The 24,777-nt window shown below is 43.4% G+C and overlaps 1 protein-coding gene across 18 annotated transcripts in view; it reads left to right on the forward strand.

Moving 5' to 3' along the window:
• Positions 1 to 10,941: 10,941 nt before the first annotated feature.
• The window catches only part of GAPVD1 (GTPase activating protein and VPS9 domains 1), a 486,206-nt gene continuing 472,370 nt past the window's right edge, over positions 10,942 to 24,777 (forward strand). For all 18 annotated transcript variants that reach the window (XM_085613786.1, XM_085613788.1, XM_085613789.1 and 15 more), the window contains exon 1: positions 10,942 to 11,161. The gene's annotated coding sequence lies outside the window, so the exon portion shown is untranslated. The remainder of the gene's footprint in view (positions 11,162 to 24,777) is intronic.

Consider the following 24,777-nt stretch of genomic DNA (forward strand, 5'->3'; position numbering starts at 1 on the left):
GAGCAAGGGAATCGTTTTTTAAGACCTTGACTGAACCTTTTATTTTGTTTCTGGCCTTATAACGAGTAGTAGGTCCCTACTTCTCACTACTAACAAACCACTTTCCAACATTGGGTTTCTCTATAGACTCAATATGGTAACCCAACACAGTCTCCAAAACCCAAGGATACCTTGTTATCCAAACCCAACTGTCATAAAACTGAGCAAGTCGGCATCCCAATGTTTTCAAAAGGTTCTAGACATACCTGAACTCTGTGACCGACAGTCATCACAGTTCCCTCTGCTCCTGAATCTCTATCTCTTGGGAAAAAATCCAGACAACTGGGCTGAACCATGAGACTAATAAAAGGGCCTGATTCCACGTGAGAAAGAACTAGTGAATCTTGTCCATGGCCAGGAAACCGACCCCTCATTGCCCGGCCCAGCTTTTTAATATCACTCTGTGATTTCTTAACTGAATAATAAGGCTCAACAAACAGACATCCTTTATAAAGTCATCCCCAAAAAGGAGACCATTTGCCACAGGCCCCATCTCATTATTTTCCAGATCTACTAATTCTGGATAATGTTGAGATAAATGCTCTTCCTGTGCGCTACAGACAAAGCAGTCATAATATTCCCTAAGGGGCAAACAGCTTGCTTGACCCACTGTCTGATTTCCTTCACTTCCAATTTTTTTTCACTTACATAAGCCTCTTCGGCCATATCAAGTACCTTGGTTAAGGGTCCAATTATATCAAGTAATCAGTCCTAACACATCCTCAGACTCTTATTAAGCCCTTTACTGAGATCACGTCCTCCTTTTCCATTAAAGGCCAAAATGTTGGCATCCAACTCTGGAGTCACTGTCGCCTTATTGGACAGCGAAGGCCTTGGACACTCCGACCTCAACATTACCCTAACATTCTTAGGGATCTGCCTCTTTAACTAAAATTCTATGTACTCTGCCACATGAGCCGTAGGTTCCCATTCAGCAGACAAAGGAAGTTGCAACAACAAAAGATCAAACATTCAGCCAACTAGAGGTTCAGTCAGGACATCATTATCCTTGTCTTTCTCACCCCCATACACTTCTTTCCCATTTTGTTCCTTAAAATCCTGATCCTCTGAATCAAAATCTGAAAAGCAGGTCAATTCCACTTCCGCACTTCCAGAGGAATCATCACTGGGCGCTACTGAATGCTTGTGCCTTCCCTTTGTGCTCTCTTTGCATGGGCCTTTAAACTGCTCACCTTCAGTGTCCTCCATACAAGATTGCCAGAGTGCTCAACCACACTTTATTCTCCCATAGCGGACTTTTTCCTCTTAATTTGGCCAAAGGTTATCTCAATATGGTTTCTCTTTCCAGAGACCTTCATTCCTTGACGCTGATTCTCCTGTGGACCAAAACCGCTCCTTCTCAGAACCCAAACCTCTTGACTATAACAGGCAGCCTAACCTTTCCTACATTCTGTTTCCTACCTCCAAAATTATCTACTCAGTTACACCTTTTATCCTTTCCTTCATATCTCTTTCCTGTTGAATCTGCTCTCTTTCATCATTCATCGTCGCAAATATATTTCCTTATGAAATCTGCCAAAATCTAAACCCCTTCTTCCATTGGTCAATGTGTTTCAACGCACGAACTTCTCATTTAAAACTACCTTAGCGTTCTAAATTGGGCACTTGCTAGCGATCCTATCTTTCAAGACCATGTTCTCCACTACTTAAATGGGACTAAGCCCAAATGCCCTACATGGTTGCCAACATATGACGCAGCCCACCCATCACGCTCAAGTCCTCTTTCTCTGTCAATCCTCTTGTCTAAGCCGTGTCTCACCCCTAAATGCCAACAGAGTACCGCTTGCACCACACTACAAATCAAACATTGCACAATAGTTAAAACGTTAGCAAGGCATTCAAATAAAAAATAAAAAGATTGTCAAGCACAACTTTCAAGTGAAAGGATAAACATTCAAGCGTATAGGTGATCTCATTAGATTCACCTATAACAAAACATAGCCATCCGCAGCTTATTCAGCTCAAACCTGTTAAAAATGTAAAATGCCTCTCAACCACACCAGACTTACTTAACCAGTAAAACACTGAAATAAAAACCTTCCTTATTATTTTTGTAATTACATCCAATCTTAAGCAAAAAAGAGGGAAGATTGTCGGGGGTTCTAGTCTTTTATGTACTTTGGAATTTGGTTGTGTTCTATGGGCTTTAAAGGGGCTGATTTGAGTGGTGGCAATAAAGGAGACTGCATTATGTTAGCCTCTAGGTCTTGCCAAAAAGTCACCCTTAGATTCTAATTTTGCATTGCAACATCAATGGTAAAGGGCATAACACTACATGCAGATGTCTGGTTCAGATGTTGGGGGCTTATGGGGCAATTAGAGGATTGATGAAACCAAGCAGATGCCAAGTGCCTGTGGGTAGGGTATCACCTTTTCAAAATGTCTTTGGCCTGTCAATTATTGAGATCCAAACTTGCCAGTATGCCTTATTTTTACTGTTTTTAGGTTGAGCTTAGCCGCGTGCATGCGCTGCTCTGAAAGGCACGCTGTATCCAGTGTATGGGCATTCAGCACGCTCATCGCTTTTGAATGGCTCCTTCATGTGCTTTTCAAAAATACTTTGTTGTCATTGGTTTATAGCTTACATTTGTCCCTCCTTTTGCTGGTTTGGTCATGCCCTGAAGAATGCCCGTTACATGCATTATTAAACGATGGGCCATAAAGGTTAATGTGTACTCCTTTTGTTAATTTTCTGCTCAGTGGCGCACACTCCCTGAAACCTTCCCATGAAGCGCGTCCGTGCCTCAGACAAGCTGTTTATTACCAAAAAGATGAATGTAAACACCATTACACAGCCTTGCAATGAAACGCATCCGTGCCTCAGCCCAGCTGAAAAACAGAGGCAACATAGCGGCGCACTCCCTGCAGCTGTCCTTTTTCCTGATGCTGGCTAATGTGTTGAAGGTGGAGGAGAGTTTTATATTTCAGCTGATGTTCTTTTCAGTTCGCAAAGCTCACCTATCCTTAATCTTGTCCAGGGTGCCCAGTACGTAGCAGCTGCTAGGTGAAGGGAAGCCTCTATTGTCTCTACCCACAGGACTCGGATAATGTCAGCAGCCAGCTGCTGGTCTTTGCCTCTTCTGCCTCCTACACATTTCTTCTTGGTTTGGGTCCTGGGCCTGTATATTGTCGGCCAATGTTGCTGGCCGTCCTGGGTCTTAGCTTTTCCAGTTCCTCTAGGTCTTCTTGCTGGACCTGGATCGCATCGCCTACCATAGCTGGCTGTTCGCAGGCCTGGCTCCAACGACTACTCTCTTTGTTAGGGTACCTTTTTGTGCAGTGCTGCTAGCTGCTTCTCTGGTCCCGTTGGTAATTCCTTGTTCTAAGTCCTCTAGGCAGTGCTGCTAGCTGCTTCTGTGGTCCCATGTGTAATTCCTCATTCTAACTCCTCTAGGCAGTGCTGCAGCTGTGTCTCTGGTCACAGTGGTAATTCCCCATTCTCAGTCCTCTAGGTAGCGCTGCAGCTGCGTCTCTGTTCCTGGTGTTAATTCCTCATTCTTAGTCCTCTGGACAGTGCTGCTAGCTGCTTCTCTGGTCCCAGTGGTAATTCCTCATTTTAAGTCCTCTAGAGAGTGCTGCTTCTCTGGTGCCAGTCTTTAATTCCTCATTCTAAGTGCTCCAGACAGTGCTGCTTCTCTGGTCTCATCTGTAATTCCCTCATTCTAAGTCCTCTATAGATAGTGTTGCTACTCTGGTCCCAGAGGTAATTCCTCATTCTAAGTCCTCCAGACAGTGCTGCAACTCTGCTCCCAGTGGTAATTTCTCCTTTTTAGTCATCTAGACAGTGCTGCTAACTGCTTCTCTGATACCGTGAGTAACTCCCCCATTTGAAGGCCCCTAGACAGCGCTGCAGCTGCTACTCTCATCCTGCTGGTAACTCTACCATTCTAAGTCCTCCATGCAGTGCTGCAGCAGTGTCTTTGATCCCAGTGGTAATTCCCCATTCTTAATCCTCTAGACAGTGGTGCACCTTTGTGCTGAGCACTCTCAGCGGACATTGATAGTGAAAAATTAGGGCCTACTTGGACCCGGAGGACTACCTGATTTAAACAATTACAGTTACGTAACTGCCATGGGCAAACAGTAGAATTTACTAATTTTAACACTGGATTGTGGACACACTGAATGACTAGACGGTTCCTTTTGCAGTGTCTCTCTGGACAAGATAGGGGGAACCAATGGATTCTAACAATAGCAGGACTATGCTTCTAATATTAATCTACTCAGACTATAAGGGCCTACTTGGACCCGGAGGCCTACCTGATTTAAATAATTACTATTTTGTAACTGCCATAGGATAGCGGTTGAATTTACTGATTTTAACATTGGATTGTGGACTGTTATGAAGCGTCGTCATGAAGCAGGACACCAGGAAAGTAAGTCATGAAGATTTATTGAAGAAAGAGGAACCTGGCATCCGACACCCTCGACGGTCCAGCAGCAACTGACACCGATCGAGTGTCATCCACCTTACATTCTATAGAATACAGCATTATGAAAATTCCAACATGAGGTAAGAACGGTTGTTGAAAACACCAGGTAAGAAAACACATTTAAATGGACTATACATCATAACACATCCTTCTTCTTTGAAATAAAAAACAAATGAAAGACAACAGAAGAATAACACAACTAAAACAAACAACCTGAAGAAAAAAAACAATTTACTTGAGAAACAAAGTATCCTGATTACATTAGATACATACAATAACATCAAAGACTTATAAGTCAAACTGTAACATAATCCTTCAGATATGAAGGAGGCTTACAGACTCTAGGGCCAAGACATTCAAAAGCTCCTGCACTTCCAGCATCACCCTGAATACTAACGTGTTCATCATCATTCAACTCCTGTGAGACACCACGTTCCACAACAACCTGACCCATCTTCTCTCTTTCAGAATCAGGACGACAATGAGGCATAAACATCGCTCCAGAACACTCTTCATCATCAGTAGAGTGCTTGACTACAGATCCCCTCCTTTGGTAAAGTGCAACTCTGCGCAAATTCCACTTCTGTCCCCCTTCCAAAACAACAAAATGCTTGGCAACACTAATAACCCGAAAGGGGCCTGAAAATTTGCTAAGACCACCTTTTATCCTTCCACATTTCAACGTTACCCAATCACTAACCCTATACTTAGAATCAGAAAAATCTTCAGGAGACCCTCCATCAGTTGACACCCTTAATCTGGAGCCCGGTAGACGCCCTCTCATGCTCTCAAAAGGAGACACATGAGTAACACTATGCTCTATGGAGCGATAATCACACAACATTACCTCAATTAAGCGTCTCGGAGACTGACCATTTGCCAATGCCAACTGTAAAGTGCCCTTCACAAGCCTATTAGCTCTCTCTACCATGCCATTCCCCATTGGGTTATAGAGAGATGTGCAAGAGTGCTTAATACCACATTTTTCCAGGAAACAGCGCATCTCACCCGAAGTTAACTGTGTGCCATTATCGGTCAATAAGACGTGTGGAACACCTTCATCCAGAAACAATTTTCCAACACATCAATAGTAGATTTAGTGGTGATATCTTTAACAAATCTGACAACTAACCATCTTGAATGAACATCGACAATGACATCTGCAAAGCGCATACCCAGAGAAAATTCTGACAGTGGACCAATAAAGTCTAAGCATATAGTATGCCAAGCCTTACCAGGATCGGTGATATGTCCTATGCTCTTCTGATTTCCCACCTTAAGTCTCTTTTCACTTTCTTTGTATAGAATACAATTTTCAACCCATTCACAAATTTGATTATCCATGCCTGGCCACCAAAACTCTTGCTTAATTCTTTTGATGGTCAAGCCTTGTCCTAAATGACCTTCGTGAGCAAGTTTAAAAATATGTAAACAAAGCCCACATGGAGGAACAAACCTGTGACCTCTCATAATTACACTAGGACCACATACAGACAATTCGTCCAAAAGTTTCCAATAAGGCCTCATTGCAACAGGTACCATGTTTTCACGCGGTGCCCCCCTCTTGATCAACGACATTTCCTGTACCCACTGTGCTTTTGAAAACGCACCCAAACTACAATCGGAAACTTCACATATAGTAGCCACAGCCTCTTCAGATTCCAATTTCTTTACAATATCCTTATCAACTATTTCCCAATCCAATGACATCCTGGACAAACAATCAGCTTGTGAATTTCTCCAACCCTGAATAAACTCAAGATCATATGAATAATCCTGCAATCTAGCAGCAAATCTAGCCAAACGAGCAGACCCCTTACCCGCTCCTCCTGCAGACAAAATTTTCAAGAGTTGTTTATGGTCTGTTTTCAACGTAAATCTGGATCCCCAAAGACACACTCTGAAGTGCTCCACACCCCATGCTGCAGCTAACGCTTCTCTCTCAATTACAGAATAATTCCTCTCCGCCTGTGTTAGAGTTCTAGAAGCAAACACAATCGTCTTAACCACACCCCGCTGAAACTGTGAAAACACAACCCCAATTCCCGTGAGACTAGCATCCACTGAGATAATAGATTTACATTCAGGGACAAAAGGAGCCAAAATACCAGCATTACAAATCTTGTGCTTGATATTTACAAAAGCTTCCTCCTGTTCCTTACTCCACACAAACTTTGTCCCTTTATGCAAAAGACTCCTCAAAGTCTCCGAAACATCAGCAAATGCCCTAAAAAATTTGGAATAGTACTCTACTAGACCTAAAAAAGATCTAAGTTGGTCTTTGTCCTTGGGATGAGGTGCATCTTTAATGGCCTCTAACAAATTGTGTTTTGGGGTCAAACCCCCACTGGATATAGTGTACCCCAAATATTCAATCTGTTCAGTTATAAATTTGCATTTGTCTCCATTGACTGTCAATCCAATGTTCTCTAGTTTCCAGAGAACTTGTCTTAACGTGGCATTGTGCTCTTCTACCGTCTTTCCAGAGGCTAAAATATCATCTTGAAAATAAACAACTCCCACCAAACCTTGGAACAAATTGCTCATCATTCTTTGAAAGACACTTGCAGCCGACACCAAGCCGAATGGCATTCGCGTGAACTGAAAAGTGCCCTCAGTGGTAATGAAAGTTGTGTGAGACCTAGACTCTGGATGAATTTATTTGGTGATAAGCCCTCCTCAAATCAATTTTTGAGAAGTACTTACCACCACCCACAGACTGTAACAATTCATTTATATTGGGTAAGGGAAACGTATCCATAACTATATCACGGTTGAGTGATCTCAAATCTATGCAGAACCTCAAGCGACCGTCAGATTTAAGAGTCAAAACCACTGGTGAAACCCATGGTGACGCTTCTACTGGTTCTATGACTCCTGATCTTAACAACTCTTGCAGGAGGTCTTTTAATCCTTTCCTGACTGATAATGGTACCTTCCTTAACTTATGTTGAACAGGACAAGCATTGGGTTTGAGAATTATTTTATGCAAGTATCCCTTAACACACCCCAATCTGTCCTCAAAAACTTTGTGTGCACTTTGTAAAATATGATCAATTTTGACATCCTCTTCAACAACCATTATCTGGTTAGGTGACCTTGGATTTATCATAATATGTAGATCATACTGATGCATCCAACCAATAATTGGTGGACCATCCTTGGCGATATAAACCTTCCCATCAGTAGATCGTGACCCAAATCTTATTGACCCATGCATAAATCCAAGAATGTCAATCGGTTCACCTTGATAGCTAACTGGATTTATGTCTTTATTCAACAGCGGCACGCCTTTCCAAAGTGTGTTGAAAAGAGATTCTGGTATAATAGTAAACATAGAGCCGGAATCTACCATGAGAGTAACATTCTTACCACAAACATTAAAATCAGCAGTAGGCCTTGTAAGCCTACGTACATCTTGAATGTCATCCCCCACTACACTAGTGTTAGAGTTTTCACCTAAAACTAACACTCGATTAACTGTGCATTTACCAGTGTCAAGTTGAACAACATTAACCTTGGATTTGGATTTGTCGATGCCCTCAGATGACCTACACATACGTGCATAATGGCCATTGCAACCACATTTTCTACAGACCTGGTCTAGGGCAAAACATTTTTTATAGTCAGCCAAATGATATTGGCTACCACACCTCAAACATTCTCTACCCTTTTGTTTGGAAACACTCCCAAAACTATTTACATTCTTACTGCTTTTTTTACCAACTGCATTTACATCCGATTCCTCTTCCTTACCAACTTCAATATTTCCTACTTCGTTGGAAGGTTTATCTCTTTTACTTAGTTCCTTTATGCATTTTTGTGACTCCTCAATTACTTTTGCTAAGTCAATAGCCTCTTCTAGTGAAGGATTTTTTGCAGCCCAAAGTCTCTCTTGTATCTTTTTGTCTTTACATTGCACAATAAGTTGATCACGGATTAGTTCTTCAGACATTAACCCAAAACGACACTTTACTGAGAGTTCTCGTAACCTAGCTACAAATTCTTCTATACTTTCATCTTCAGACTGCGGTTGAGTATAAAATGTGTATCTAGCCATTACTAGATTTACTTCTTTTGCAAACCTGGTTTCTTAATGCTTGATGGCATCCTTGTACTCATCATCCATAGGTTATCCGTTTGGACCCAAAGCAACAGGCAAATATTTCAATACACGTTGACCCTCACTTCCCAGAGCACTTAATAAAAGAGCCTTCTTTCTTGCAGGAGAAAAGTTTGCACCATCAAGAGCAACAATATAATTCTCTAACATTGCAAACCAATCTTCCCATATAATAGTGGGAGTACCTGGTGAAGGTAAAAACGGAGGTGGCATAATGACATTGGAATGAGGATCACACATTTCCGGAAAACACCAAACAAGAAATAAATTACCTTTGAATAAGTTATCCTCAAATTGCCAATACTAACACTGACAGCAATTTAAATATTCAACATATTCAAAACCGTTTTCTTTTTGATAGAATTGTAAAAAGCATACAATATGATGAGTACAGTCAACACATAAACCCCCAACAAGTTAATAAAACAATGAAAAAAACATTTCAGGTGTGCAGATCACCGAAAGAAATAGCAACTGCACTGTACTACTTGTGGAGCCGTTTTCTTTAGTCCGTTTTAAGGTGTGCAGATCACCGAAGGAAACAGCAAGTAAACTGTACTTAAACGTTTTCAGAGAAACGATTATCCGTTTATATTTAACTCACCAAGCGCAGGATTCAAAGTTCGAAGAAGCGAAAGAATACTCTACCGAAGACAAGATGGTGGCACGTTGATGACATCGTGCGCGCTACGTTACGCTGTGCGTTCCAACATCAGCAGGCTATGCGTTCCACCGAATTGATGACGCATACGTGAGTATGTCCGTTGAAAGCGCGAGACTTGCTGCTTGAAACGCAAGGAGCTTTTGTTGAAATTTCTGGCACAAGTCGAAGATGAAAGCGTCTTCCGAAATTTCCACTACAAAATTACAGCAGCCTTTTACCATCGGATTATTTAGCAGAACTCTGGTAGAGGAGAATTTCAATGGATCACCAGGTAACCTCTTTTCCGCGTCGAGGGAAGACAGAAATCGTCGCCAAAATTGTTATGAAGCGTCGTCATGAAACAGGACACCAGGAAAGTAAGTCATGAAGATTTATTGAAGAAGGAGGAACCTGGCATCCGACACCCTCGACGGTCCAGCAGCAACTGACACCGATCGAGTGTCATCCACCTTACATTCTATAGAATACAGCACTATGAAAATTCCAACATGAGGTGAGAACGGATGTTGACAACACCAGGTAAGAAAACACATTTAAATGGACTATACATCATAGACACACTGAATGACTAGACGGTTCATTTTGAAGTGTATCTGAACAAGATAGGGTGAACAAGTGGCATCTAACAATAGCAGGACTATGCTTCTAATATGAATGTACTCAGAATATAAACCCTGACGAAGTCGAAATTCTTGACAAAACACGTGTTGGCTACTGTAAAGAATCAACCTTTGTGAACAAGCAAAATAAATGACTTGTGGAGTCCAAGACTTGGAATAATATACTGACGTGACAAGTCCAAATTCAGAAGAAACACAGCAACTGAAGAGTTGAATATTGTAACTGTTAAATTATTCATATATACTGATTAGTGTGTGTCAATTTTTATAAAATTCATACAGGACCCCTTTTGGGGTTCCCAGTTGTGAATGTCCGGTATTCATTCCTCCCTTATGTGCACCACATTTGCTTGTTTGAATTCTGATACACTGTGTTAAAATATAAGGTGAGCGCTGAGAAAAAACCCAAACCGTCCCCGTCTTTCTGTTGTAAAGTGGTGCAACTGCGTCTCTGTTCATACGTACACTAAACCCGAACCAAAATACATAGATAAAAGACATTGTCGTTTTCAGCTCCACTAGGTCTGACTCTCAAAAATGCTAAACCTTTTGCATTGCAAATGCTTGTTGCCCGTAGTTACGAAAACGTGGCCCCTTGAAGGCATCCAGGTACTAAGAGCTAATCTTTATGAGGACTGAGTAGTGGCTGGAGCTGTTAAAGGCTGGAAGCGGAACCTTGGTCAGTTGTTCTCTCTTTACTCGGCCCATGAAAACCGCAGTAAGGCTTACGAAAGGCTAATTAAACACTAGCCAGATAATCATTGACCGGAGCAAGTTACACGTGCTCAGGGTAGGGTACGCGCCTGCTGCACTTTTATTTCGTCGCTGGGCGGGCTTAGGACATGTCAGCAGAGATGCTGGCACTTCGTTGGTGCGTAGACCTGTCCGACTCAGTGACTCGGCGACTGGCCTGAGGGAACCGGAAGATCCGGATGATGTACCAATGTTTGTGCGTCTCCTCTTCTCACGAGGCGGACCAGAGTGACTGGGCCCCGCCCACCAGCAGTCTGTGTGACGCCACTCTCTGCCGAGAGCCACTCTGTCTGTACGTGCGGAACGAGCGGCGTCACCTCCCTTGGGCCGTGTCTGTGCCTCCCTCTCCCCCTGTTGCTCCGGAGCACCGCGGTCCCCTTCCTGGGCTCTAAGCTCCACCCTGTGCCGCCGCAGGAGAGTGCCTCTTGTGTTCGCAGGGCTCAGGCCGATCTGAGCGGCTCCCGGACCGGCCTTCTCCTGCCTCTGTTACCACCCTGCCGGGACTGCGGTAAGTGAGGCGGTGTGACTGAACCCTTCGGAGGGGCTACCTTGTGCTCCTTCCCATCGCGCTGGTGCCTGACGTGGGTCCGGGGGTAAGGCTTGGCTGCTGTCTGCATCCATCACAGTCTGACCCTTGCACCCACCTCACCCCTGGGCTCAGAGTAGACACCTCAGCCCTGGGCTTCTCACCGTCCACAGATTGGGGGATAAGGTATGGGAGTCTGGGCTCTGACCCACCTCACCTCTAGGATCTACTCCGTCCATGGATACGGGGATGAGGCATGGCAGTCTTCCACCTGCCCCCACCTCATCTGTGCACCGTTCATACATCCGGGGATGAGGCATGGCAGTCTGACCTCCTCCCCCCACTTCACATGTGGGCTCTACACCGTCCATAGATTATGTCAACATGCATCACAGGCTTACCCACCTCACATATGGCCTCTGCACCGTCCGTGGATTCGGGAATGAGGCATGGCAGTCTGACCCCTGCTTCCATCTCACATCTGGGTGCTGCACCTTCCATCGATTAGGGGATGAGGTATGGCTGTCTGCCCCTCACCTCACCACCGTCTATAGATTGGAGGATGCGGTATGGCCGTCCGGACTCTGTACCCACCCCACAGCATGGGGGTTGAGACATGCCAGTCGCTGGGCTCTGCACCCCCCCTCAGTTCTGGATTCTACACCATTCACAGATTAGGCGGATGAAGCATTGTAGCCTGAGCTCTGCACCGACCACAGCTCGGGAGATAGAGAATGGCAGTCTGACCCCTCCACGTGCCCCACCCCTACAGCTTCCACAGATGGGAGGGATGAGGCATGGTAGCCTGTACTCTTCACTCACCTCATTTAGGAGTGAGGCTTGGTTCTCTATCTACCTCGCCTCTTGGATCTGTACGCACCACAGTATGAGGGTTGAGACATGGCAACCACTGGACACGACAACCATCTCAGCTCTGCCTCTGCACTTACCAGTTATCTGGGGTGAGGCCTGGCACCCTGGGCTCGACGCCCACTTCAGCTCTGGGTTCTGCACCCACCTCTATTGTTTACTAGGGCTCTGCAACCAGCTCACGCTTGTGCTGCCCTTTCCTCCACCAGGACTCTGTATACTCTTCAGCTAGGGGGATGAGGCCAGTGTTATAATTGATATCAAAGGCATCGTTACCTAATTTCCTATGATGTATGCTAATTAGTTCTGATTCCTGAAAACATGAGACCTCTGTCGTCAAGCGTGGGCATATGACATGGCTCCTCACTGGGCTTTAATTACGCTTACCACAACTGTCCAATGGGCCTTGGCAATTGGCCGAGCCACAGTAACTAGGATAAAGCATGACGAGGGCACCAGATCTCTGCAACCACATCGCTTGGTGATGGGAAATGACCGAATTGGGGCTCTACCCTTACCACAGCTTCCATGTCGTTTTTATTATTCAATGTCGTCTCTCTATAGCACGCACGGCAAATGGACGTTGGAGTGCATTACAGAGTGTAATTGGGAATGTTACATTTACAGGGGATTGTTTATCGTGGTTCTATAAAGATAAAATACATGCTTTTGAGATTGAAGCAAACGGGTACAGCTCAAACATACATGTGGGCATACATCTTTTGATTAATTTTGGTTTTCTTGTCTGATATTGTGCATCATTCGTCAATAATCATGTCATTTTAGACTGACTAAAACACAACAGAGATTGGGCGTTATGTATTCACTTAGAATATAGACTACTGTCTTTACGGGTATGAGCCATATTTTTGCTATATTCAGCTTTTGCGTTCAGAAAGTATATCTGGCCCTCGAAAATGCCGGCCGTCTGCGTCCATCATAGCGCAGAATAGGGCTTCTGCATTAGCATTCCAACTTGACTCTGTTCCGTCACAACACCTTCTTTCCAGGCCTTGCATTTTTTGCCATTGACTCGTGTACTGGGAGGTGTAATCTAGCTTTACTTTATTGAGCTAACTGGCTTGTTGCACCTCATACCAATTGTTTTAGCAAAAAAACCACTCTGCATCCGGCTCAGCTTTGCATGTAGGTGTCGTGGCTGCTCATAAGGTACTACATCCAAATTGCCTTCTGGCACTTGACTATTGTCTCTTTATATGCACTACAGCTCTGGGGTTGGGCTAACTGTCTGGGCTTTGATCCCTACACGTTTTGAAGAGAGTTGGCTGTACCCAACATAAGCTTTATGCTCTGCAACCATACCCGTTCAGGGTTGGGGCTTGGCTGCCCAGGGTTGGGGCTCGGAGATGGGGCTTGATTGCTGGACAATTTGGCCAGACCCCTATGGCCTCAGTTAAGTTTGACCCATTCATCCACCAGTCTTGTTTGTATAATGTTATTGGGTAGTTTTAACCACGTCTATACTCGTGGAATGTGTTCCATTCACTGTGAACCAAATTTGATTTGACTTATTTGGTACCTCTGATCCATTGACAAGTAAACAAATGTCGGGAGACCCAAGAAGCCCACTTCTCTTTCGAGTAACACTAGCTGTAAGGATAGTATTAAAAAAAAAGATTATACGTTCTCGTTTGTTTTATCCCAAACTTCTTTCTATGTATCACCTTCTAACTAATCTCTTGTACCACCTGTAAATGTCCCATGCTTCTTAGAAGTTATCAAACTGAACTTATCCTTCAGTTCAGTGTTGTGTGTTTGATGTTCGCTTCTTTTTGCTGTGACAAAATGTATTGCTTATCCTTCTAACCCCCCCACACACACAACATAACACACACACAAAGTAAGCCCTTGTTGGTCTGGTCTACTTTGCAAAAACTGGAGTTCCAAGTGCACAAAGAGAGTTGTTTGGCTACCAGTCATCCTCTGCCGCCTACAACTGGCATTACCTTCCATTGATACGTCCCAATAACTACGTGTTCAGGGGTGTGGAAATTTGTCAAAAATCTACTTGGCCAATGGACAAACTTTTACAGAAATCTACTTGTCCTGGGAAGATATCTGCTTGCCCCACCTATTCCATAAATCACTATGGTGGGTCTGCACGGCGAGAACCTGCACTGTAATCAGTGCAACATACTGTGCAACATTATTTCAAGCGCAAGTCCAATTATGCAGTGCATGGTCATGCATCCTTAAATGCAACTGTTGTTGTGGCAGGTTGTACAGTATGTGGGTGGATGTGTCAGTGTGCACTGCTCTTGCCGCAGGACCCCTGGAAAAGGCCACACACTGCTTCCAACATCCAGTGGGGAAGTCCGGAGTGCGAACCTTCAACAGTGACTGTCTGCCTCCTGGGTCTGGTAGTGGGTGGGGGGACCAGTTCATCCCTATGTGTCCACAAAGCCTTTTCCTCCTTCCAAGGTGGATAAAATGAATACTGTTGAGTTGACTCATAATAAACATCCGTTATTGAGGGCCAATATAGCATATGAGGTGAGTGAGCATTTGCTTTACAAATACACATTTTAACTTTATTTAGAAGGGATGCCCGCAGGAGCATTCCATGATTACCCACAGATCCCAAAATGAGATACCTGAGGTTCGTGGCAGTTTTCTCTTCTGCTATTTTGCACATCAGCTACCTTCTGATAATTACATTAATAGTGCTAAATAAATGCAGTGCATTGAGCCATTTCCCTGTCGAATTAAAAAAAAAAAAGAAGAAAAAAAAAGTGCAGCGTGAAGTTGAAAAGAAGGTCGAGTTGTTTCCATGTAATCTAAGTGATCTGTGTTTTTTGGGGTGGAATTGTCACACCTGCTAAAGACAAGGGCATCCTGCCAGGCGCTCACCCTGAACAGACACACACAGAAAGGGAATAATGATTTTACAAGGTGTTCCATGTGGCACATTTCCCACTTGCGGTGCATTGAACAGCTACCACCAACCTCCAGTCACCCACAGTCTTTTACAGGAGCTACACGTGCTCTGCATTCAGACATCTCTTAAATTGAGGGGCATCTCCAGTCACTTACATATTGAGTGCACTGAGATGGAACATACAGCGGATGTAGACAGAAGACCATTCCAAGCAGGGCTTCATTTTATTTCGTCAACTAATTCTTCAGAAAACGTGCATTTGTCATCTTGGGAGAAAGGCATTTATGTTTGTTGTAAATACTGTTGAAAGGTTATTTTTTTTACAGTCGCAGTGTTAGGTGCAGCTTTCTTGTCAACTGATGTTTGGGGCTAAAGCTGGTGTCACCCTTCTAAATTTCCTAAATTGTTCGATAGCCATTGTTTTGTATTTCCTACCTGACTGTTTTTTTTTTTACCAAGCCGGTGTGGGGCATTAGAACATAAAATCAACCGGGCAATGTTTGCGCACTTTACAAATTGGCGTTCAATGATCCCGAATGCAAGTCCATCTCCTAACCCCCAAATCTCTGCAGCTGACGCCCTCCTGCGCCCTGGCTTGCTTCTGGTGAAGGTATCCCTCTCGCACCTTTCATGGGCTCCGATCTTCCCCGTTGAGGCTAGCCAAGCAGACTGGTAGCACGTGCATGGCTTTTGGCATGGCAGTCTGCTAAGTGACTCAATGCAACGCTTGTTTGAAATCCGCAGGAACTTGGCACCAAGAGTGTTGTTTATGTGCACGATTTGCTCGACTTAAGAAATCGAGCGGCTGAGCTCTCACTGTTTCACTTGTCTCCTGTGTGGAAAGCAAGAACGGTTATATAATTTAGCAGATGGTTTAAACTTTAATAACGCTTCTTCCTTTTCGTTTTTCCATTTCCCCCCCCTTTCTCTAATGAGAAAAGTGAGGAACAAAATGAGTCTTGCTATTCTGCTGGTTCCACGTGCCAGTGTTTTGAAATGTATGCACGCATGCAGAGATTTCAGGAGACCCTGGGGTTCCATAATGAAGCAATTGTTAGAAAACTACAAATAACAAGAGCAGCCGTTACGCCAGTAGGAACCAGGGCATTTAATATATAAAACAATGGTTTGCTTGGAACTGACTGTGAACAAAAATATGGCATAAGAAATTTTACTGCATACGTTCAGTGTAGAAGGATGTCAGTTCAGTCTAGCCTTTAAATTGTTTGAATTTGCACAAGGCTAAGCAGAGAACAAACATTAGTTATTCAATAAACGCACAGTTTTTGTACAATGACAAAAGCTAATCAGAGACAAGTGCCGTGTGTCCCAGTGGAAAAACCCATAAAAGCAAAAGAGCAATACTATATACATGAATAGAGACTTTAGTACGTGTTTCTGAATAGCACACAACCATTGTTCTTTATGATGACTCTCTTGACTTTTAACGTTGGCCAATCAGCAACTTCGCTTTTAAATATTGAGGTCTCATTAGGACAGGTGATAATGGGGACACTTAAGTGAAGAATCCTGGGAGACTGGGATTGGATAAGGAATGGTCCGAGGTTCAATATGGACTAGACTTAATTTGTATGTTGATGTTTGGAGTGTGCCATAGCCCTGAATTGGTGGACAAGTGCATTTCTATAAAGTGGGCGTGTCTGTGTTAAAATAACTGACACGTAGGGGGATCAATTCAGATGCATCTAAAGGTCAGCAACTCACCTGAGTTGAGTGAAAAGAGTGGTACTTTAAGTGAATATAATACAGAAACTATTTACTCAGGAAGTCAAGCTTGACCTGCTGGTGCAATAAAAATAATAAGCATTGTATATGTACGAGTTTAATTACAATTGGTAATGGGTTACATAGAGACTCGCCCATCAAGTAGTGCCACAACTTAAACTGGAGTCCCAAGAGTAAGGGTAATAACAGAATCCAACGGTACAATGACAGTCAATCCAATACTTGATGAAGCTGCAGACTAGCAGTGTCTCACAACCAGGGAAGTTCCTAATTAAGGGTGAAGCTGGTACAGTAAGCCCCGCTCGGGGCTAGCAGGGAGACATGTTCAAAGCATCTCGGGATGCAAAGGAGAACAGTGCAGTCGTCAGTCTTAATGTGAAACTAGCCTGCCTGTGAGGAAGCGGAAAAGATGGCTGCCTCTCCTCGCAAGGCTTGGAATCCATATTGATAGTAGCTGTATGATTATTTAAAAAGAACGAGGGTTGCACTACTGCCACTACCTTAATGGCAAGTTAATTTAGGGTTCGGTGGCAATGTAAAATAAGAGACTGGGTCATACTAGAGGTGAAAGACTTGATACAGGCACAAGGTGGATGTCTAGGATATAGAAGATGCCACTCGAAGTGCATACGTATATCAAAAAATAATCTGAGATGACTGTCATACCAGAAGTTATTGACATTAGACACATTTTACAGATCACGTCAGTATGCCAGTTGATTCATAAGATAGTCCTAACTAGAGTACCATATTTAACAATATTACCTGATTAGAGTCCTTATTTCATTCAGTAATCACATTTCACATGGACACTGTTAAACAATAAAACCTTTTTAGGAAACTTTGTTTCACAAGAGGAAATGTAGCCTCTCCACTCCTCCATTGTATTCATGCCTTTTGCTATAGAGTTGCGTCCTGCTACCAATTGGCTCTCCATGCTTTGGAGAATCGCTCCCAGGTTGCCTCCTCTTTCAGGGGGGCGAGCAGCTTCAATGACTTGACATCTTATTTCATCAGCATTGTGGTTAAACTCCATGAAATGCATCACAAGCAGTGCTTTAGGGACTTTACATTTAATCCTGCTCCTGTGTTGCAGTCTTCCCAAATGTACTTGTTGAGTAGTCTCCTCAATGTAAGTGAAGTCACAGGGGCACCAAATAAAACAGATCACATTTGTGGCGTAGCGGTTTATGAATGATTTGACAGCTCGTTCAATAGACCCTTGAATACATTTCTTGGAAATGAGTGTGAATTGACAGGCAATGCAGCTGGAACACTGTTGGTGGCAGTCCTCTATTCTTATAAAGTTAGAAGATTGTAGGAGACCACGGTTCAATTAGGATGCAATTGTGACTCAGTTTTTATAAAGGCCTTTCTAAAAATCCTAATCATCCTCTTGCACCTCATCTCTTATATACTCATTTATTTTTTTGACTTATATGCTTTTTAGGTCTCCCGTATTACACAGCTCATGTTTGTTGTGAGACATCTTGTTAGCTTATAGTGGGTTTAGAGCCTGCCCACAGCTTAACATTGGTTGCCTTTATTTTCACTCATTTGCTGCTTCTTAGTAATGAGCTTCTGTGGGATTTACTTCCGTTCTTGTATTTCTCCTTCCCCTGGACGATGGATGCATTACTTGTGCCCTTACGCTGCTCGCTTTCCAAGCACTATTTTCTTTTTAAGCACTCCACCAGAGTATGTGTCATCCTTCTGTCCCTCTCGTGTACTTCTCTACCACCACCATGCCCAGTGTTCCTCTCTTCTGCCCATGAGACGTTTACCACCAGCAATACGTTGCTCTTTTGCCGATTTCCTCCACCCTTGACCTCTGTGTTGTTTCCCTGTACCCCTACCCGTGCCCTCTGTGTTGCTTCCGCCCCCGTATGGCTTCCACCACTACCACATAAAAAAAATGCTTTTGTGTGTGTGTTTTTTTTTTTTTCCTCCCTTTTTAGTTACAGTTCCAATTCGGATCGGTAACTAAAAAGAAATAAAAGCAGCCATGTGATTTTGTAGGGACCTGTACGTGTACTGCACACCTGTCTACAAAATTACGCAACTGGTCAATCCGAAAACTTTTTTTAAAATTCTTTAGCCCTGCTGCACAGCTTTCGGGATGCTGTACAGCTTAGTTAAAAAAAACATTGGCAATGTCAATAACTTCCAAAGGCAAAATCTGTTGGCGTTGCCAATGCTTATTTGTAGATGCGCCATTGCAAAATGAACGCCTGCTTGCAGATGGATATGCAGTTGAGATCCTTGAGCAATGTTAGTGATAAAATAGTCTTTGAGGACATGAGGGATGAAAAGGTATGTTGAAGTCGGTTGCTGTGGGTAAATCGTCCCTCTTTTATTTCACCTGCTGGTTGTCGTGCACAGTGGGCAATCTGTCAACTTCCCTTCGATTCATTATAGGTTTGTTTCTGTTCGGAAAAATAGCCGGTGTTCACACCCTGACTTAGTTGGGAAAAACAGGTCGTACACAGAACACATGATACAAACAAGATAATCGCTGCCTACAGTTTTGTTTATCTCCAAATACGTTGCTCATTGACCACCACGGACAAGATTAGTAAAACGTTTCCCATAATTGTACCTTGTGGCTTTAGGCGCAGTGCAGTATTAATCTGCTTCTTGATGAACGGGGCAAAACATAGACATTGTGTATAATGAAAAATGTGTAAAATCAAACCCAGTCTTCTGTCACTGATAATTTATGGTACGTTAGTGTAAGAATCTCTTACCACCCCTTGTCCGGGTCGTAACGCACTATACCAGGAACCTAGACCGATACATTGGACATTCCTGGATCTAAGTGACTCTTTTTTTCATTTCACTTTTTAGTGCTGGAGCACACACACATGAATGACTTGGAACTACAGAGGAGCACATAATTTATCTGCACACTTGGGATCTTAAGCCTTTTATTAGTGCATCGTTCTCCTGCCGGTTTCCTTTATCTTTTGTGAATGACTGCAGTATTAAGTGCATTGCACATGTCCTCATTCTGAATAGGGTATTCTTGTAGCCTAAAAGCATGACCTATTAAAATATTTGCTCATAATCCAGTTTATCCTGCATAATTTGCAGATTTTAAATACATACTTCATCCTAAAACGGATACAAAACGTGGCGACCTGTTGCAGTGGAAAAGGGTTCACTAGTCACCTTTCAGTTGCTTCTTAACTGCATTTCGTTGTTAAACTGGTACTAATCAGGTAAAACTTTGCCCAAATAGCGTTAACGTGTACAAATGGCAAAATAATGTAGTAATACTGATATAGTCAACCTTCCACATAATTTGGTTTAACCCTGCCACTTAGCTCCAGTGGCCCTGCCTAAAGGGTACCCAGTCAGGTTAAACAGGATCAGTTTTTACATAAGATTAAACTTGAATTGTTCTCTCCCGATGGTTTAAAGAGGACGCGGTTTCTTGAAGGCTAACAAGAGCGAATCTGCGAACAGTGTACCGGACAGCACCAAACAACCTCCACGATGTTGAACATCTATATGTGGCTGGTGTATGTATATATCACCGCTAATCTGCTGGTACTACGGAAACGCAAATATTTGGCACAATTCTTGGCAGTATTATTTTGATCCATTTGAGCTATTGATTTGAAAACAAAGTGAAAGTTGAGTAGAATTTGTCACACATGGTTATACTTTTTTCCCCGAAATATTTTTTATTGGTTTATCAATACAGTAAATTTCACAGCCATTATTGCAACTGTATGATATGTACAGAAACACAGGATGATATCCCTACAGATTTGAACATACATCCCCCAGCTCCCTGGCTGCTCCTGTGGTGATGGAGTTAAAGACTCAATATCTATTAATATAAAGCGTATGACCTATGTCTCAGATCTCTTCAGTGCTGCGCAAATATGTTACTGGATTATCTATTATCGTGTCCGTAGTCTCAGTGCCTCCTTGGGGCATGGTATCCCGGTACTTATTCTACTCATAGCGACCCATTGACCATGTCCATTGGTAAGTTAAAAAAAAAATATATATATGCCTCGCTGTTGTGTCCCTCCATCTTCACCCCATGGACTAATAACATCCGCCTCCACGCTGCCAGGTCGTCTGCCAATCGTTCATCCCGTCTCTCAAGTTTCATTCTAACCTCTTCGGCCACTGCCCACTCAGACACACCCCGCAACCATTCAGCATATCTAGGTGGGTGGGCGTTCCTCCATTTAATGGTGATCCGCCTTTTAGCCAGCTCCAGCCCGATCATCAAGAATCTGCGCCAAATGTTTAATTTTTTTGAAGGGGCTGGGATTAAGCACAGCAATATTTCATGTGGGGTGCCTGTGACCTCCCATCCCGTTGCTACTTTCAAACCTTGCACAACGACCCTCTTATCGCGAGGACCGCACAACTCCACACTACATGCGCAAAGTCTGCATCCGGTGCACCACAACGCGGGCACCTATCTGATGGGAGGGATGGGATAAATGGCATGTAAGATTTTAGGAGAGAGGTATGCCTGGTGTACGTGATTATTCTGTATGAGCTTAAAGCGTGCATTTGAGCTCACCGTGCACTTCTCCATGTGCACCCTGTGCCAATCCTGTGGCGTCAACACATCACCGAGCACCTCTTTCCATCTACTGCATACTTTCGGCGCTGTTTGTGGTAAGTCATCTACTAGGGCCCTATAGATTCGTCCCCCAGGGAGATCTAGCAACCTGCTCAACGTTTGTGAGGGCAATGGTTCCTCTGGAAAACACTGCCAATTCGTGCGCGGTGTCGTTGATATCTTGGGGTATTGTCGGTATTGTCCGGAACCCACGTGATAGAACTGACTCCTAAGATAAAAGTGTCCCAGTATGTCGCAACCCCCTCCTGCCATTTCTGTATTGACATAACTTTCGTTATGTCCGCAAACTGTTCTAAAACCCTGATCGGCATGTCACGTGCATTAGGCGCGTGACAAAGTACCCTCGTAACCACCTGTTCACAGTTGTGTGCCACCTGTCGGATCAAAAGGGGTGTCTTCAGAACCCATGCACCACGCCTGAGCAGCTCCAGGCGTGTTTCCCACACAAGTCCCTCAGCAGCCTTTTCACCCAATTATCCTCCTCATCGAGCCAATGGACCGCATTTTGAGGCGGACCGCCATTTAATAAAGCTCAAGATTGGGAAGTTCAATGCTTTCCAGCTCCCACGTTTGTTTCAACATAGTCAGTCCTATTCTCTTCCGTTTTGTAGCCCAGAAGAGATTTATTATTAGTCTATCAAGCTCTTTGAAGTAACGTTTAGAGATATTATATAGCGTGCCTTGTACGACACACAGACACCGTGGCAGCACCAGCATTTTTACTAGGGCCGCCCTCCCTATCAGTGAGAGAGGGAGATCTCTCCAGAACCGGATCGAAGTTTGCAAACCCTCAACCACATTTGCCTATAAGGAAGTCCAGAAAGCGCTGTTTCTCATAACCTATTCTAATCCCCAGATAGCGTATACCCTCCATACTCCATGATAACCCAACTGCAGGGAGAATCGCAGGTTCCAGCCCCGCCAGCAGCAGCAGGGGAGATTTATGAGGGTTAAGTGCAAGTCTGAGCACCTCTTCAAACTATGCTAAGGCACTCAACAGCACTGGGACAGAATCATCCGGATCTCGTAAGTATACTAGGGCATCGTTGGCATATAACAAGATTACATGTGGATTGTCACCTACTCGGATCCCCCAAGGCTCTAACCTCTGTCGCAACAGCACTGCCAATTGTTCAATCGCCAGCTCGAATAACAATGGTGTCAGAGGGGACGCCTGTCTCATGCCACGAAGTGGGAAGCCTGCAGAAACCAATCCACCAGTCTGAACCCTGGCTTTTGGATCATCATAAAGAAGCTTGAGCCATGAAACGTATTTGGGCCAAAAACCTATTCTGTCCAAGGCGTGCCACAGTTACTCCCATGCAGCGGAATCGAGCGCCTGCTCGATGTCGAGGAACGCTAGTGCATAAGAACCTTCCCGTGGACCAGCAGCCTGATTAACATGAAACAGTCTCTGCAAATTATACCTGGTGCTCCTCTTTGAGATGAGCCTGCACTGATCCTCATTGATGAGAGTAGGCTGATACAGAAGCAGTCTGACAGCCAACAGACAGCTCAGTATTTTTACGTTAACATGTAAAATGGAAAGCTTTCTGTAAGCAGTTTCCTCCACCAGTACTTTGCCTGATTTTGGCACCAGCACCACCAGCGCCTCACCCATAGTATCCGGGAGGTTCCACGTTGGTACACCTCCAGTAGCTTATCAACCACCAGATTGGCATATTTATGGTAAAATTTGTCAGTAAAGCGAACTCCCCCGAGCGTTTTTACAGTTTTCTGATGTCTCAACACCTGGTTAAACTTATTTATAAGACTTGGTGAGTACTGGATCAAGGTCTAATCTGGCGTAATATGTCTTGCCATAGGATATTAAGACGGTGTACTTTCCTTTTTTCACAACACTCTCCTTCTTGGTCATTTTGTGTCTCTATCACTGCAAGGTGTAAAATGATATCTTTTGCCATTGTTTTACATTACTACATCTGTTACTCCCAAGTACTGAACTTGTATAAATTATGACCCATACCGTTGTACACCAAGACGTTGATTCTCAGCAACCTGCTTTCTCTTGGACCTCCCTAACTACTCCTTTGTGTCATCTGACAAGGTCCTAAACCTTATCATAAGGACCCTTGCAATCTCCCCAAAAACAGCCCCCCCCTTTTCTAGTGCCTCCTGCAAGCTAGCTTTCGGAAAACAAGCATTGGCAAAGCCAGTATGTCTTAAGTTTGGGACCTATTGGCCTTTCCAATGCCATCGGCAAGATGCTGTACAGCATGGCAAAAAGCTTTTAAAAAGCCTTAAGTGACATTGCATCTCAACGAAGATTTGTAATGAAGGGTATGTACCTCATGGGGATCGATTGATCTGTTGTTGGATGTTTATTCAGTTAGAACAACCATTCTTCATATGATTTATAGTGTACAGCTTCATGATTTATAGCTGGTTTTATTAGTTTAGAACAGTTTGGTTGTTATTACTATTTCATGTATTTAACCTCTTGGAAGGTTTGTTTATTGTCTGCTTCCTCAGTTTATCATGGTTTGTATTTTTTATACCAGATAAAGATACTAATAAAAAGGAGCTAATGGGGATGACTGGTAAATATGGAATAACTATGTACAGATCTCTATGTAAGTTTTGTCATTCTAATCAGACTTCCTCTATCCAGTTTAAACTGTAGATATATATACCAGTGTCCTTAAAGTGCTTTGCGAAAGCACTACACAAATAAGTTTAATACCATTTTGATCAACGTCGGCAGAAGAAACCATGAATGAGCTCAATGCATTTCTCCTTTCTTACCCTTCAGTTTCAACATTAGTCGTCAGAGCTGTAGCTTCTCTTTATTGCTGCAGCTGAACCGTCTGTCCTTGAATTAATTTTTTAATCAGGCAGCAACAAACTAATTAAGCCAGTAGTGCTAGGCTGGGTAATTGATTTGTGTCATAGGTGAGAGAAAGCATCTACTTGTGTGATCTGCTGTCAGGAAAGGCCATTGTAGCGTTTGAAAACATGAGTGATTACAAACAGCACCGAGAATCTCTGTTACACTAACTCGGCGCAATGTAAAATGTTCAATGCAAAGTGTGACTTCACTAAGCATAATACGGTACTGAAAGCCAGTGTATGGTCATGAGAAACTGCAGGAGTATATCTTTGAGCTAATCATGCTCTAGGGTTGGCATGTGGACTTTATTTATTTTTAGAACGACGTTATTGGTAAAAATACCCTAAATTGCGACTCTCAAACGTGTCCTCTCATCCACCCCTTCTAACTGGCAGCAAGGACACGGGTTGATTGGTTATTTTTTGAAAGCCATCTTCTTGTGCCTAAAAGATTAAATGCATGTCATACTGTCACTTAGGAGCAGGAACTGGATTTCACATTTTTGTGTTTTTTGACATTTTTGTGTTTTCCATAGATGACTATTGAGCATGCACACATGGCAACACTCCATGGAAAACAAAAAAAAAAGTGGCAAAGCCACTATGTTCGCGCCCTGT

Source organism: Triturus cristatus, chromosome 1_2, assembly GCF_964204655.1.
Source record: "Triturus cristatus chromosome 1_2, aTriCri1.1, whole genome shotgun sequence".
Lineage (NCBI taxonomy): Eukaryota > Metazoa > Chordata > Amphibia > Caudata > Salamandridae > Triturus > Triturus cristatus.